The 14,627-nt window shown below is 31.6% G+C and overlaps 1 protein-coding gene across 1 annotated transcript in view; it reads left to right on the top strand.

Moving 5' to 3' along the window:
- Nucleotides 1–14,627, top strand: part of LOC106645354 (ATP-dependent RNA helicase DHX30) — a 270,690-nt gene that overhangs the window by 133,484 nt on the left and 122,579 nt on the right. The window lies entirely within an intron of this gene.

The following is a 14,627-nucleotide window of genomic DNA, read 5'->3' as shown; positions in this document are numbered from 1 at the left end:
CTAACGCATACTTATACATTTTTATTGATTTTTCATTAAATGGTATCTTCTGCAGAAAATTCAACTCTTTTTTAGTTTGATTACAATAAATGTTATTCTAATAAACTATAAAACAAAACAATCGAGGGAGTTCTCGAATTTCGGATATAATTTTTAATAGGTACCCTGAGATAGAAATAGTAAGCAAAGATTTATCCAAATTGACCAAGAAAACCTTATAATTAATCTATATAAATTATAATGTACGCATGCACTCTTTTACTTGCACACAACTACAAATATTTTTCTATGTTTTTACTGTAATAAACCTTTTTATTAAAACGTTTAAGGACAATTAAAATTTTTTAATATGTAGGATCATGAACTAGAGCAAAAAGACTTTTTTGTTAAACTAGTAAAATTAAAATATTGAAAAAAATTAATCCATCAAAATTCAAGTTTTATTAGACAGTGGTTATAGGTTTTCTTTAAAAAAGCGGCTGATCTATTAGCTAAAAGCTTTTTTATCTTTACTTTTGCAATTTTTTATTATGGTCTACATCTATTCAAGATTATTTTTAATCCAAAGATTTTTCTATTAAAAAGTTATCGCATTATTTTATAAACTAACAAGCCTAATTTCTTAAAATTTTGATTCAATACATTTTATAGTCATAAACTTCACAATATCTACGACTTCATATAATAAAATAACTTCTAACAAAAAAAGGAATTATTTTCTAACATCTATAAACCCTCTTTCTCTTTCTCTCTTTACACGTGCGCACACATACACACACTCGCGTACGCTCGCACATGTATATCTTTTTTCTTGACATGGTTGTCTTTAGATCCATGCCTTGATACCATCCCATGAGCCCATCACACAAAATCATGTAAAATTTTACTTGTTTCCACGTTATTTTAAAACAAAAAAAACAACCACCCGCCCTGCCCCGTGCCACCCTCCTCAGCCCTCAGCCGCTCTACGCCACCCTGCAGACATTTATGACAGTAAAGAGATGTATGCCCCATAGTAATCCGACATGTCAAAAATGCCTATAATATTCAAGTCTGCTAAATCTTTTGATAGAATTTAAAAGAGCGATGATATATACTAGTGGGACTCCGCCCTCCAACTCCCCAAATTTTTCAATATTAGTTCAATACTTAATTTTTCAAATTTGCCTTTTAAATTTAATTAAATACAAAAATTGTGCACTTTTACATATAAATCAAATTTCACAATTAGAAGACAAATCATGTGAAAATTTGAACTTACCGACACCAACAAAAATTGATATAAAAGAAAACAGTACCATAAAAAAAATTGTTCTTATTACTCAAATGGTAAATTCAAAGTATAATAAATTATGTGACGATAAAATCAAATTTTTTTAGATGATATGTAATTAAAGAGATTAAAGCTTTTTTATTAATGGTCCAGGAGGTTCAGGAAAAACATTTCTGTATAAAACTCTAATTTATTATTTCATTTCTCGTAAAAAAAAATTTTTATTTATGGCATAGACTGATACAGCATCAATATTACTTTAAAAAATAATGACTAGTCATTGAACATTTCGTTTACAATGAGACTTAAACAAATAGAAAGTCCATTCTTGAAATTCGAATCTTAAAAAAAAATCAAGAGTAGTAGATTTAATCATATAAGACGAGGCTTTTACGATTACAAAAAAAGCTTTAGAAATAGTTTAAAGAACATTACGTGATTGATACAATACAAATATCTATTTTTGTGAAAAATTAATCGTTTTAAGAGGAGCTTTTGGACAGATTTTTCCAGTTTCAAAAACTAGTAATAGAAGCATGATGCAAAAAAAGTATCAAATCATTATATCTTTGAACATCGTTTCGTATTCTAAAATGAATTATCAATATTCATTTAATTGACAGAACAAATTTCTAATTTATCATCATTACCATTTTTCATGCCAAAAACAATTTTCTTTAGTAAATCATCACAAATAGTAAATTAAAATTAAAAAATATTTTGGGAAACAAAATCGGTCAACAAATGGAATAAATCCAAATAAAAATGTTGTACACAAAAAATTATAATAACAAGCTATTATGCTGAACATTTTTTTACAGTAAAAAGGATCATCAGAATTATTTACAAGAGATTTAGGTGTCATGAGAGAAACCTGACCTTAAATTTTTTAATTATAAAAAGCTTTTTTTCTTTACTTACGACATTGCCACCTAATGATGCAAAAAAGGAAAGATTATTGTAAAATCGAATAAAATATCTAAAATTATGATTGTTTTAATAGGAGCTTTGATTTATTATCAATTACAAATCTGGTACGTTAATATTTTAGAATACTAGTGTTTTGGTTCAGTATCAAAAATTTAGGTGCACATTGGGAAGGAGTTGAAAATGATTTAAGAATAGGTCGACTTAACATCAAATCTCCTAAGAACTCTGAGCATTTTTATTTAAACTAATTTTAAATTGCATTAACGTAGCAGAATCTTTTAAAATATTAAGAACAGTTGACGAAATACTTAATAGTTCATTGAAAAATGCTGCTATTGCTTTAGGTTTAGTGGAACACGATTTCAAAATTCATAATTTTTTGCGTGGTTTTTAATGTCTGAAAACATTTGAGGCAAAAGCTTACGAAAAAAATTTTAAAAAATTTTTTATCGAAGACTTTTTAAGAAGAATACAAAATAATGCTTTATTATACCTAAATTTAATTTCGGAACTCAAAAAAAACTTCAAGAAATTCCTAAAAAGGGCTTTGATTCACAAAGAATTTTTTAGTATTTTAAATTATTATTAGATATTGAAGAAGAAAATATTGAATCATCTTGAGTGCCAAATAAATGGAAAACAACTGATGTTTGTTCCAATAGTTTTGGTAAAGGTATTAACTTCTTAATAAATCACCCCGTACCTCCTTTTTATAACAAATATACTTTTATACATATACAAATATAATGTTATCCATAATAAAATTTTAAATTATGTAAACAAAGAATTGAAAACATATTACAGCATAAATTGTGCAACTTACGAAGGTTATGTTAAATCTGATAATGATATTTATATAAATTTCCAATTGAATTTTGAAACAATATTTTTAAAGGCTCATCTCCGCATGAACTTCGTTCAGAATTGGAATAATTGTTATTTTATTGTAAAACAATGCATTTAATAAACTAAGGGAGAATTGAAGATAAAACAAATCAGCGCACCGTAGCACTACTTCAAGGGTGGTGTGGAAATGTGTTAACAAATTACATAGATAAAATTATTTCCAAGAGAGTGGTGAAAAGTATTTGAAGAGGGCTAGAGGAAATTTTGGATTGTTGCTAAGGCAATGTGTTTAGAATTTGTGAGGAGGCTGAGGTGGATTTTTTAATAAGTATAAGGAAAAGGGGTGGTGTGCAAAAAATAGTTGAACTTAAGAGGACATGATAACACACATAGTTTTATATTGTTTAGAGATTCAGATAACGAGTAGCTGGAGAGAGTTCTTTAAAAAAGTGAGAAAAGCTTATTAGGTTATCTGGTTACAAGGTTATATAATAGTGTGATGTGATATGGTGCGGAGGGGGGGGGATAATAAATAAAGCCCGATAAAAATAAGGTAAAAACCGAAAAAATTTCACCTTATTAAAAGGTGTGCTGTGGGAAATTTTTTAAAAGCAAGCAATGGGTTGATAAAAAGGGGTAGATGGTGGCTTAATTGAAATTTAACTTAATAATGAGTTAAAAACCAATAGAATTTAATCTTTATTCGGGGGTGGCTGAAGGGGGTGGAAGAGGTTGTGTGCAATGGCTCTCCAAAATCACTACATAATAGAGAAAGATATAAAAAAGTCTTTGACAAAACGAAACTAGAATAGTATCACATACCAGTGAATGTCGCTTCGCGATGCTTATGACTCATAAGTTTTTTGATAGATAATACTGAAGAAATTACATGAGGCTTGATGTATAACAAAATGATCATTAAAAAATTTTCAATTTTTTAGTGTGATCAATTGTTATGAGAAAGAATAATTAATTTTCCAAAGGGATCCACAAGTAGTTATTTTAACAAAATCAGATAAAAGGGTTGAGTATGCCTAAAAGCATATATACAACTATATCGATATGATGAAAGTAATTGCCAGAGTTACTGCATATTTGTACTCCTCACACCTCTCGAAACATTCACTGTTCTTAGTGTACTGATGGTACTTGAGTAAAAAAATCACGTTAATACTAAATAAAAGATTGTAAAGGAATAAAAAGCAGTAAAAATCAATTAATGTATCAATAGTACTTAGTATGAAAAAGTCATGAATAGAAAAAAAATAAAAAAATTATAAACTGCTTGAGAATTATTTAAAAATTATGAAATAAATTAAAAAATCGTATAACAAATCGTTAGTACTATAACATACATTACCTACGAATAATATAAATGGTAATACGTTGGTTAATCAACTTATTGTGAGTTATAATTTTGAATTACTCCAGAAATAACATTTAATTTTAGGTATATGTGAAACAATAACTGTCATTGGTGGGTTTTTATATGAACTACCGCCAATTGCTGGGAGGAACCCACCTGACAAATCTCACCTTTGATCTCAGGTGACGATCTTATGCCAAAAACTCACCTGAGATACCCGCTGAGATTTATTAAAAAATATTTAAACTAATAAAAAAAAAAAAAAAATTGATTTGACGGTATTCAAAATTGTCCCGATGGTGTTATCATTAGGATGGTACATCGAAAAACACATCTATAAAGGTGCTTTATATCTATGCTATTTTTTAAAAAAGAAATGAATTTCTTTAAGTTTTAGATGAGATCGCATCTGATGTCTCATCTGAGAAACCACCTTAGAATTGAAGAAGCTTCTTTTTTTTTTTTTAAATATACATTAAACACTTTTATATATTCTCAGCTGAGATCTCAGTTGAGGTTTTAGCATGAGATAGACACCTCAGATCTCAGGTGCCATCTCAGGTGAGATTTATCAGGTGGTAATTAGTTACTTACTTTACTCACTGTAGGGGTCTTAATAGATTTGATTTTTAACTGTAACCTTATACATCTTGCGTTTATTACATTATGACTATTTATCAGTCCATGACACATAAAAACATTTAGGTATTGTGATCAATCTTTTGTCAGGAAAGACTGGATCTGAAATATTTAAAATTTTTGCAATTAATTTTTAAAAATAATTATTTTTACATTATTATAAGATTGAAAATTTCATAAGGTTATTCCAGCTCTCGAGAAAATTATCAGAAGTTATTGAAGTGTGGAACTGCCATATATCCAACCTTCATTCAAAATATGCTGATGTCAACGTATTGCATGGAATTGAGTAGTCCGTAAACTTTATTTATGAACATAACGTAATGAAGTTAATTGTGATTGCTGCTTACTTACGTTAGGTAATATTTAATAACATAACTACATTATCTAGCAGTTAAAAGGCAAAATGCTCTTGCCAAGCTGTTTTTCAGTAAGTTTTTTGTAAGTAGCATAAAAACTTTTTCGCAATAGTGTGCGGAAAATGGGTGTTTTCCGCACTGGTATTAGTGTGGAAAATCGATTTTCCCACATTGTGTGCGACAAAGGTGTGCGGCAAAGGTTTTTCCGCACACTGTGCGGAAAAGGTGTGTGGCAAAGGTTTTTGTCGCACAGTGTGTGGAAAAAGTGTGCGGCAAAGGTTTTTGCCGCACAGTGTGCGGAAAAGGTGTGTGGAAAAGGTTTTGCCACACACCGGAAAAAATTTTGCTACACACTGGAAATCAAAATTCAAACCTATTTTGTACCTATTTTCCTCACACATTGCGAAAAAACTTGTACGCAACTCGTGCGGGACGATTTCCCGCACTCGTGTGATAGACTCGCACTCATGGCCGGTGACGGTAACTCGTACTTTGCGATCACACTCGTGCTACGCACTCGTGTGCTCAACTGGTACTCGTTCCCGTCAACTCCGGCACTCGTGTGAGTCAATCACTACTCGTGCGGGAAATCGTCTTTTCCGCACTTGTTACGTAAATAACTATTTTTCCACATCCACTGCCAATTTTATTATCCTATCGCACATTAGAACTTGTAATTGACTTTCTGTTAAAATTTGTGATCGATTGGTTCAGCAGTTTTTAAGATTGTTGCGAACATACAAACAAACGCTTTCTTTTTACATAATGGTAAAATCAAGGAACGTTTTATAGAAAACAATTTCTATTATTAAACTAACATTTTTTCCCACCTAATTGTTAATGACGATTTTTTACCGTCGTTGTACATAAACATTGCAGTCACATTCATAACATAAACTCAGTTTTTTACGAATATTAGTAAAAATCAACTATACTTGCACATGAATCGCATCGTTCATGTAATTTAAAGAGCCGTCATTAAAATATTAAGAAACTGAAAAATATGAACAAGCACTTTTTAAGCTAACCAAATAATGCCAAATGCCATAAGACCAACTCATTTAAAAACTTAACAAGCAACATGAAATATTTAACAATAATACAATAAATTAAAGTATCGGTAAAACAAAATGTCTTTCAGTTTTTATAGTCAATTTAGTTAAAATAGATGCATGTATTTAAATTATGATTAGATTTTTTATGTACTGCATAAAAAATGAAACCAATAGTAAATAAAAAAAAAGAACTTGAATAATTCTACTTAAATTATGAAATTTTTTTATTTACTAAGTTGTCATGATAGATGTGTAATAAAATAGTTTTGTCGTTAATCATATAAAGAATTAACAAAACATTCATTATGTTTATTGTAAGAAATTGAACGCCAGCAATGCACCCAATTGTTCATTCACTTATTTATTACAAATCTTGTACGTGATCACTAGTTTTTTTAAAATTATTATTATGGCGTTTCAAAAGTAGAATTGTTTATGTAAAAAGCAGTCGAAAGAGTAGCAATTAAAGTATATATAATCTTACTAATATATAAAGCAAAGTCGGTAAAACCGTTGAAATCACTAACCGCGAAAACTGCTTTATTTATCTCGCTGAAATTTTGCATACTAATTTTTGACACTTCCTAGATAGTTTTAGTATAGGTTTTATCATGATAAAATTTATAACAATAGCAATAAATAAGCTGAAAGTTTTGCAAAAATACGCTAGCTTTTTACTTACTAGTTTAGGCGCCAGGTAGGGTCCCGTGGCCTTTTCAATTAGAACGGACCCACCAAAGTTTTTTTAATGTATTTTTGCCTGCTGAACACGATTATCGATGGTGGGTCGCGATCCGTATGGACAATTTTTTTTTATCAACAAATTTTATAAACAAATAAAAATTATTCATTTTTTTGGAAAAAAAAATTTTTTTCCTATTCTTTAGCTCATTTTTAACAAAAAAGTTTATATACACACCATATGCCTGAACCCAATACTTTTCCCGTAAAAAATTCGACAACTTTCAAAAAATGCGTTTTTTGCTATTTTCAATAGCTTGCTACTTAAAGCCCGATTAATATTTTTCAACTCAACACCTCTCAAATTGTGAGCCAAACATAGTATTTGATGAATACGTAAAGACCAATTGATTTTATTTGGTTGTTCTTATCCAGCGAGCTTGACGGTCTGTGCCTTTTTAATGTGACCGTACGGCCTCGGCGCAATACAATATATTCTGGCATTAAATGTTTGTTATCTGGACAGCCATACATAAATTGTTTTTTATGTATTTTTGCCTGCTGAACATGATTATTGATGGTGGGTCGTAATATTGAAGGTGATCAATGTTTTTTTATTAACAAATTTTATAAACAAATTGCAAAAATGTAATTTTCTCTAAAAATAATGTTTTTTTTTGCTTTTATTATATTTTTTTACTAAAAAGTTTTTAATTCTCCAGTTTATATAGAGGCTTATGGTAGTATATATATAGCTATGTAGTCAGTTTCTTGTTGTCAACAAATTAGCATAAACCAGTAATCAAAAGTTTTTGATCTTATCAATGTGTGCAAAATAAAATTTAGGAAAATATAACAGGACTACCCCAAAGTATAATAATGTGATAATACGTAGTTTATTGAGGTTCGATACATTTCTTTGTTTAGAATCTATTTTGTAGTATACTGCATCTTGTACATATATACATATCTTACGAAGTTACCACAATTTTTGTTATTTTATTTTCCACTGTACTTATTTTTACATGTGTTTTCTTTTTTACAATTACAAAAGTGCAGCACGGTATTTGTTCTGCAACACATAAGCAGGTTTTTCTACTGCATACTTTACAAGAACAAGGTTGTAATAATTCTTCGTAAGGTGGAATTAAAGTTTCAATTTTTCGTGGCATAAGGAGATCGTCACACTCTATGTAACCAAACTCTTTCGGATCTAATTGTTTAACATCAACATTCAAACATTTAATTTGATAATATACTACGAAATATGCTCTTAAAATGTGCAAATTGATAGAATTAAAGGTCGGAGGTAGATCTTCAATTAAGCACTGTTTTTGATGATAATAAGACCATACACGCAATTCATCAAAGCTATTGCATTTTGAATTTTTATTAACGACACATACCAAATACTCTTCAGCCTTGGTGATACTTTCATTCAAATTTGACTCAGAGTAATCTGAAAAATATAGTAATATAAAAATAACACTGAATACTGTTATCGTTAGAATATAGTCAAAATTTTCATGAAAATCGATAAGCTCTATCTTCTGATGTTTTTAGATATATTAACATGTTTTTTGGGGGGGTGGGGGTGTTACTGGTATTTACCATTACTAGAAAATACACTATCAGAGAACTCACAAGAACGCATCGAACTGCACTCTGAACTGCATGCAGAAATACTTGCGCTCACTTGTTTAAACACAAGTTTAAACAAGTCTGAAACGCTACAGGGACTTCCCATCGTTTCGCGGGAAAACAACGAAAATTCAAAATTTTAATGTCTCAATAATTGCATTGAAATTAAAATTTTACTTTGCTATCGAGTCAAGGGACACATTGATCAATTTACTCTACTAATTGATTGTATACGTAACACAAATAAATTGTTTTCGAACGATTTTTGTAAGACAAAAAGTTAGACAAAAGAAGGGGATAGTAATAAAGACGTTGGGTTGTCTTGCATTTTTCTACTTAGAGTTAAAAAGCATAAAGCTGCTAAGTTCACTGAACAAAAATAACAAACGAATAAAATTAATCAACTATAAGACATTCTTAAACCCCTGCATGAACTGGAGAATTAAAAACTTTTCAGTAAAAAATTATAATAAAAGCCCCACGTTGCAGCTGTGTGAAAAACGGAAAAAGTGAATTTTTTACAGTTCACGTTTTTTTGCGGAAATAGTATGGGCTTAACAGATGAACATTATACGAAAATTTTTGTTTAAAATAAGCTCGAGAAGCAGAAAAAACTTTATTTTTAGAGAAAATTACATTTTTGCAATTTGTTTATAAAATTTGTTAATAAAAAAACATTGATCACCTTCAATATTACGACCCACCATCAATAATCATGTTCAGCAGGCAAAAATACATAAAAAACAATTTATGTATGGCTGTCCAGATAACAAACATTTAATGCCAGAATATATTGTATTGCGCCGAGGCCGTACGGTCACATTAAAAAGGCACAGACCGTCAAGCTCGCTGGATAAGAACAACCAAATAAAATCAATTGGTCTTTACGTATTCATCAAATACTATGTTTGGCTCACAATTTGAGAGGTGTTAAGTTGAAAAATATTAATCGGGCTTTAAGTAGCAAGCTATTGAAAATAGCAAAAAACGCATTTTTTGAAAGTTGTCGAATTTTTTACGGGAAAAGTATTGGGTTTAGGCATATGGTGTGTATATAAACTTTTTTGTTCAAAATGAGCTTAAGAATAGGAAAAAATTTTTTTTTTCCAAAAAAATGAATAATTTTCATTTGTTTATAAAATTTGTTGATAAAAAAAAATTGTCCATCCGGATCGCGACCCACCATCGATAATCGTGTTCAGCAGGCAAAAATACATTAAAAAAACTTTGGTGGGTCCGTTCTAATTGAAAAGGCCACGGGACCCTACCTGGCGCCTAAACTATAAGCTTAGTGGGATCCGCTAGATGGTGGACCAGTAAAATTAAAGCTACCTGAAATAGAATTAAGTAAGTATGGTTATAATATCCCTGAGCAAAGTACCAAATACCACAGTCGTATGCGGGCTGATCATAAAGCATATCGCTAGGAATCGTGCAGCTGGGTATCCTGACTACCGACAACACTGTTATCTAATGAACAAGTGACTTACGTCGAACTCTATCTGGACCTACCATAATTGACGAGTGCCACTAATACAGAGGTGTTCTGAATGTTTACATCTCTGGCAAAATACCAGGAGACTTCTAGCCAAAGCACAATCTGCTCTAGCGATTCGGGGTTTCATGGCCATTCTTCCAACCGACCTGGTATTACCAGAGCAGATTTGTTTGTCATCCAGGTATAGTTGGTTATCCGGAAAACTACCTAAACACGAGCTATTCTGTGGTCAGTGGTATACTTCCCTTCAATACGGTCTCCGTACGCAGAGACTCCGAGAGTAAGAGCCAAGCTACCCGCAGTCAGCTCTCTATCATCAAGAATAATAATAAGGAATGGCTAGAAATATCACCACTCACTCCTTTTAGGGCCATCATAAATATTCTCGTTTCCTATTTAATCATGATTCTGATCGGTTCTTTTTAGGGCCACCTAACGTTAGACGACCTTGCTAATAAATATCTTTTTACTACTATTTTCGACAACGATTTGTCTACTGAGAGACTGTATAAAGCTGACTACTATAAAGCCAAGTCAGTCACTCACTGGCAGACGTCATGAGCGGAGTTGTTCGTCGTAAGGCTGGGAACCCTGGCCACCGATGACCTTGCATTACCCTCCTGATTTTGAGCATTCAAGGACGAATTACTAATCCTTTCCGAGGTCTCTGCTAGGTGAACCTAACAGCTATAGAGGAAAAATAAACGGGAGTGAATGTGACAGCCTAACGGGCAAGCGTCACAAACTAATCTCCCCACCTTAGGTGACCCAAACGACTAAGCTCTGCAAAAAAAAGGTGCTTGAGACACCGACGTCTCCGGCTTAATACCAAGAGACGTTGGGAAAGAGCTCTGCAACTAGCTCTAACGCTTTAGATGTTGTAGTTTTCCTCCTAATTAGTCTGGTGCTCGAACATCAGGCCAGAGAAAATTGCCCTCAAGTATTCAGGCAGTCACGTTTGCTGGAAACTTCAGTCAAGAGAGTTTAGCTCACCGGTTCTTTTCAGGGCCATCGGACGTTGAACTACCTCCCAACAAAGACATTACAACTTAAGAAAGTTGACAAAAAAGAGCCCTTAGGTCTCACAAAAGTCTTAACCATGCCTATAGTTTTTTTTTTTTTTTTATATTATAGCGCTCTACGTGCAGCTCCTTTAATAAGGACACTACTATAGGCACTAAGCACTTCGGAAAGCGACAAGAAAAGGGATGAGAGGCCTTCCACAGGAGGGGGGGTAGGGGGAATTTAGGTAATTTTTGCTGCGAGAAGGTCGCCTAAGCCCTTTTCGAGGAGCATTGTGTGGTAAAAAAGCACATGTGAAAAGTCACAGAGGTACTTGCCTGAAAAAGTCGCACTGGCCAGGAATCGAACCATGGTCTCCCGCGTGCCAATCCACGATCTAGCTGACTGAGCTACCACGCGCTAAACCATGCCTATAGTTACAAATCTTCAAATGTGTATAATTTGTAGGGTCAAGAAACTGATAAAGAACATTTATCGAGATTGAAACAGCAGCGTCAAAATGGACAAATAAGAATCCATTACGTGAGAGATCAGATTTCTATTATAACCTTGACAGTAATCATTTAAATTTTTGAGATTTTTAAACAGGTGGAATTATATGTATTTGGTTTCATAGTGATGATAAAAAATGAAGAGATTAAGCGGTGGGACTTTGTTGCTCTGGTGACAGAAAGTTGTGAGCTCTGGTGAAAGTTGTGAGATTGGAAAAAAAAATTTTTTAATGGTATATTTTTTGGCAGTTTTAAATATTTATAGTCTTAGCAAATAGCCCTTTTCATTTATTACTACGTGAGTAAGTGGAAATCAACGGTTTTTTAGGGCCAGCTATTATTTTATAGCGTAAGGAATGCACGGTACTTCTCAGCATAAATATATTCTTTTCACGTTTTACAGCTCACTATTTAACCAAATAAACTGCATGGACTTCGAACAGAAATGTTGTTGATAAAAAAAATTTTGTTTTGAGAAGTGTCAGGAATAGTTGTAATATTTCAAACTGGAAACTATTTACATTACGTGTCAACACTGCGATGTTCTGTTCAGTGAGTCTCGGGTGACGCTGAGACGAGGAAGCTGCTAGTTTGTTTATACGTATACATTAAAAGAAAGTTAATAAATGTATGATATATTTTTTGACAAGAAAATATGAATATACTGTGTATAGTGGGGTATATAGCTGTTTGCTTATACAATTGTTATTTTAATTAGTTAGAGACAAAAGTTCCTAATCCTTCAAGATTGAATAACAAAAAGCAAATGTCGTGACTGATAATCCTTTTGTTAATAATAATTAAATAAAGTTTCTGAGAGTTTTAAGTTATGTAAAGAAATTAAAATTTAACTACTTAAATATATAGTTTTATGTGAAGTACGCTCAACTATAGTTACAAAACAAACTTTAGGTAAAATTTTATATAATTTTCACATCTGGTAACAAAAATCATACAAGTGCTACCCATAACTATGCAATTATTTGATTATTAAACAGATAATTTATTAGAGTAGAGGGTTCTTGAGCGCTTACGATTAAATAATAAAAGGCGTAAGTTTGACTGATGATACTTTTGTTTATTAATACAGCAAGTTCTTTCCTGTCTTAAGCTACATAAGAACTTTGGTTGATATACCTTACAAGTTTGTTCATTATGCAACGGAAAAATGCATTTTGTGATAAAAAAAATTAATAATATGGGGTACGTTACATAGTCCATCGTATAACATTAATGTTGTTCTCGAAACAAATTGAATCATTTCTTTGAACGGAAAATTTAGTCTGAAATGTATTTTTACAAGTTAAAATTATCATTTAGTTAGTAATGATTCATTTTTAAATATTTTTTATTAAGACTTATTGGGATAGCTTGAACAAAATTGATCAAATTGAACCCAAGACATACGCAAGTACAGTCCCCAGTCCTACATCTGTGACTGAAAGTTGCATTAGTCTAATTTTTTTTGGTTCTTTGATGATATTTTATTCAAATGTTTACGTAGTTGAAAATCTTAGTAAGCAGTGACATTAATTCAGCCTACTTTATACAGTTTATATTTAATGACATGATTTGTCATTAGAGCTGTCTAGAGATACAATTTTTCAATTACGTCAATTGCATCTATTGTTTTGAATGGTATTGGAATAGTTATTGGCAATGAAAGTCAAAGCTTACATGAAATCAAACTTTTTTAAATAAAATGGCATAGCTGTGAATAAAAATACTTCTTACATCCATTTGTTAATAATATTATTAATACTTGAAAAATTTCTCATTAACTCTGAATTTAAATGTTAAACGTTATTACAATTTTTATCTGCTTAATGTAAGTCTACCAAAAAATATTCACTTTTTGCACTCGGACTTAAGTACAAGATAGCCATCTAAAACAATTTTAGAAGGCTACTTTTTTAATTTCATACCAATTGAGATGGTGGCCTATTAAATATCTAATAATCTATTTAGATGTGGTCAGTACTCTCCGATGAATTTAGAAATTCAAGGTGCTCGGTGATCTGTTCGGGGCGAGATGCGATGAATAAATAAATACATACAAGGTGTATTTAAATTTTCTTATGTTGGCTTATTAATTTTGCAACGTTCCACTGATCATAATATGATACGAATAAAGTGTTACTATATAAAGTGCAACGTTTCGCTGACCATATGTGTCAACCTCATCAGGGGCAGATACGTGAAAAATTTGTAATTATATTGACTTACTCGTCACCTGTCGAACTATCGACTGACATTATCATGACATATCATCAGTTGACTTACGAATTCTCGCGTATCTGCGCCTGATAAGGCTGACACATATGATCAGCGAAGCGTTGCACATTAATAAGCCAACATAAGAAAATTTAAATACACCTTGTATGTATTTATTTATCTATAGCATCTCGCCCCGAACAGATCACCAATCACCTTGAATTTCTAAGTATCTAATAATTCCTTCGTAATTAATATATATGCTAATGGTGTCTGCACTCTACTGCATACCTGATTAGCATGAAAATCCAAAAAATTTTGGCATAATCAATATCTTTGCTCTGAATTTAATTATTTCCTCTTAAGCGCTGAATAAATTAATGGCTGTAGGACATACGCTCTGAGTTACTCAATTATTTTCATTTAATTCTATAATCAATGTGTTAAATCTTACGAGTGGCCTTCGACACTCAACAAACCGATTAGTTTACTATGTTGTTGAGTAAAGATGATTAAAAAAGTAACGGTGAATCATCAGCACATACTCCCTGTTATGTTTTTCTTTAATTGCTAACAAAAAGTTAAAAAGTTGTGATTGAGCCTTACTGCTC

This window comes from Copidosoma floridanum, unplaced genomic scaffold, assembly GCF_036245765.1.
Source record: "Copidosoma floridanum isolate Cflo_tuat_1 unplaced genomic scaffold, Cflo_Japanese_pri ptg000020l, whole genome shotgun sequence".
Classification (NCBI taxonomy): domain Eukaryota; kingdom Metazoa; phylum Arthropoda; class Insecta; order Hymenoptera; family Encyrtidae; genus Copidosoma; species Copidosoma floridanum.
Note: the sequence above shows the minus strand (reverse complement) of the source record. Positions and strands in the feature narration are given on the sequence as shown.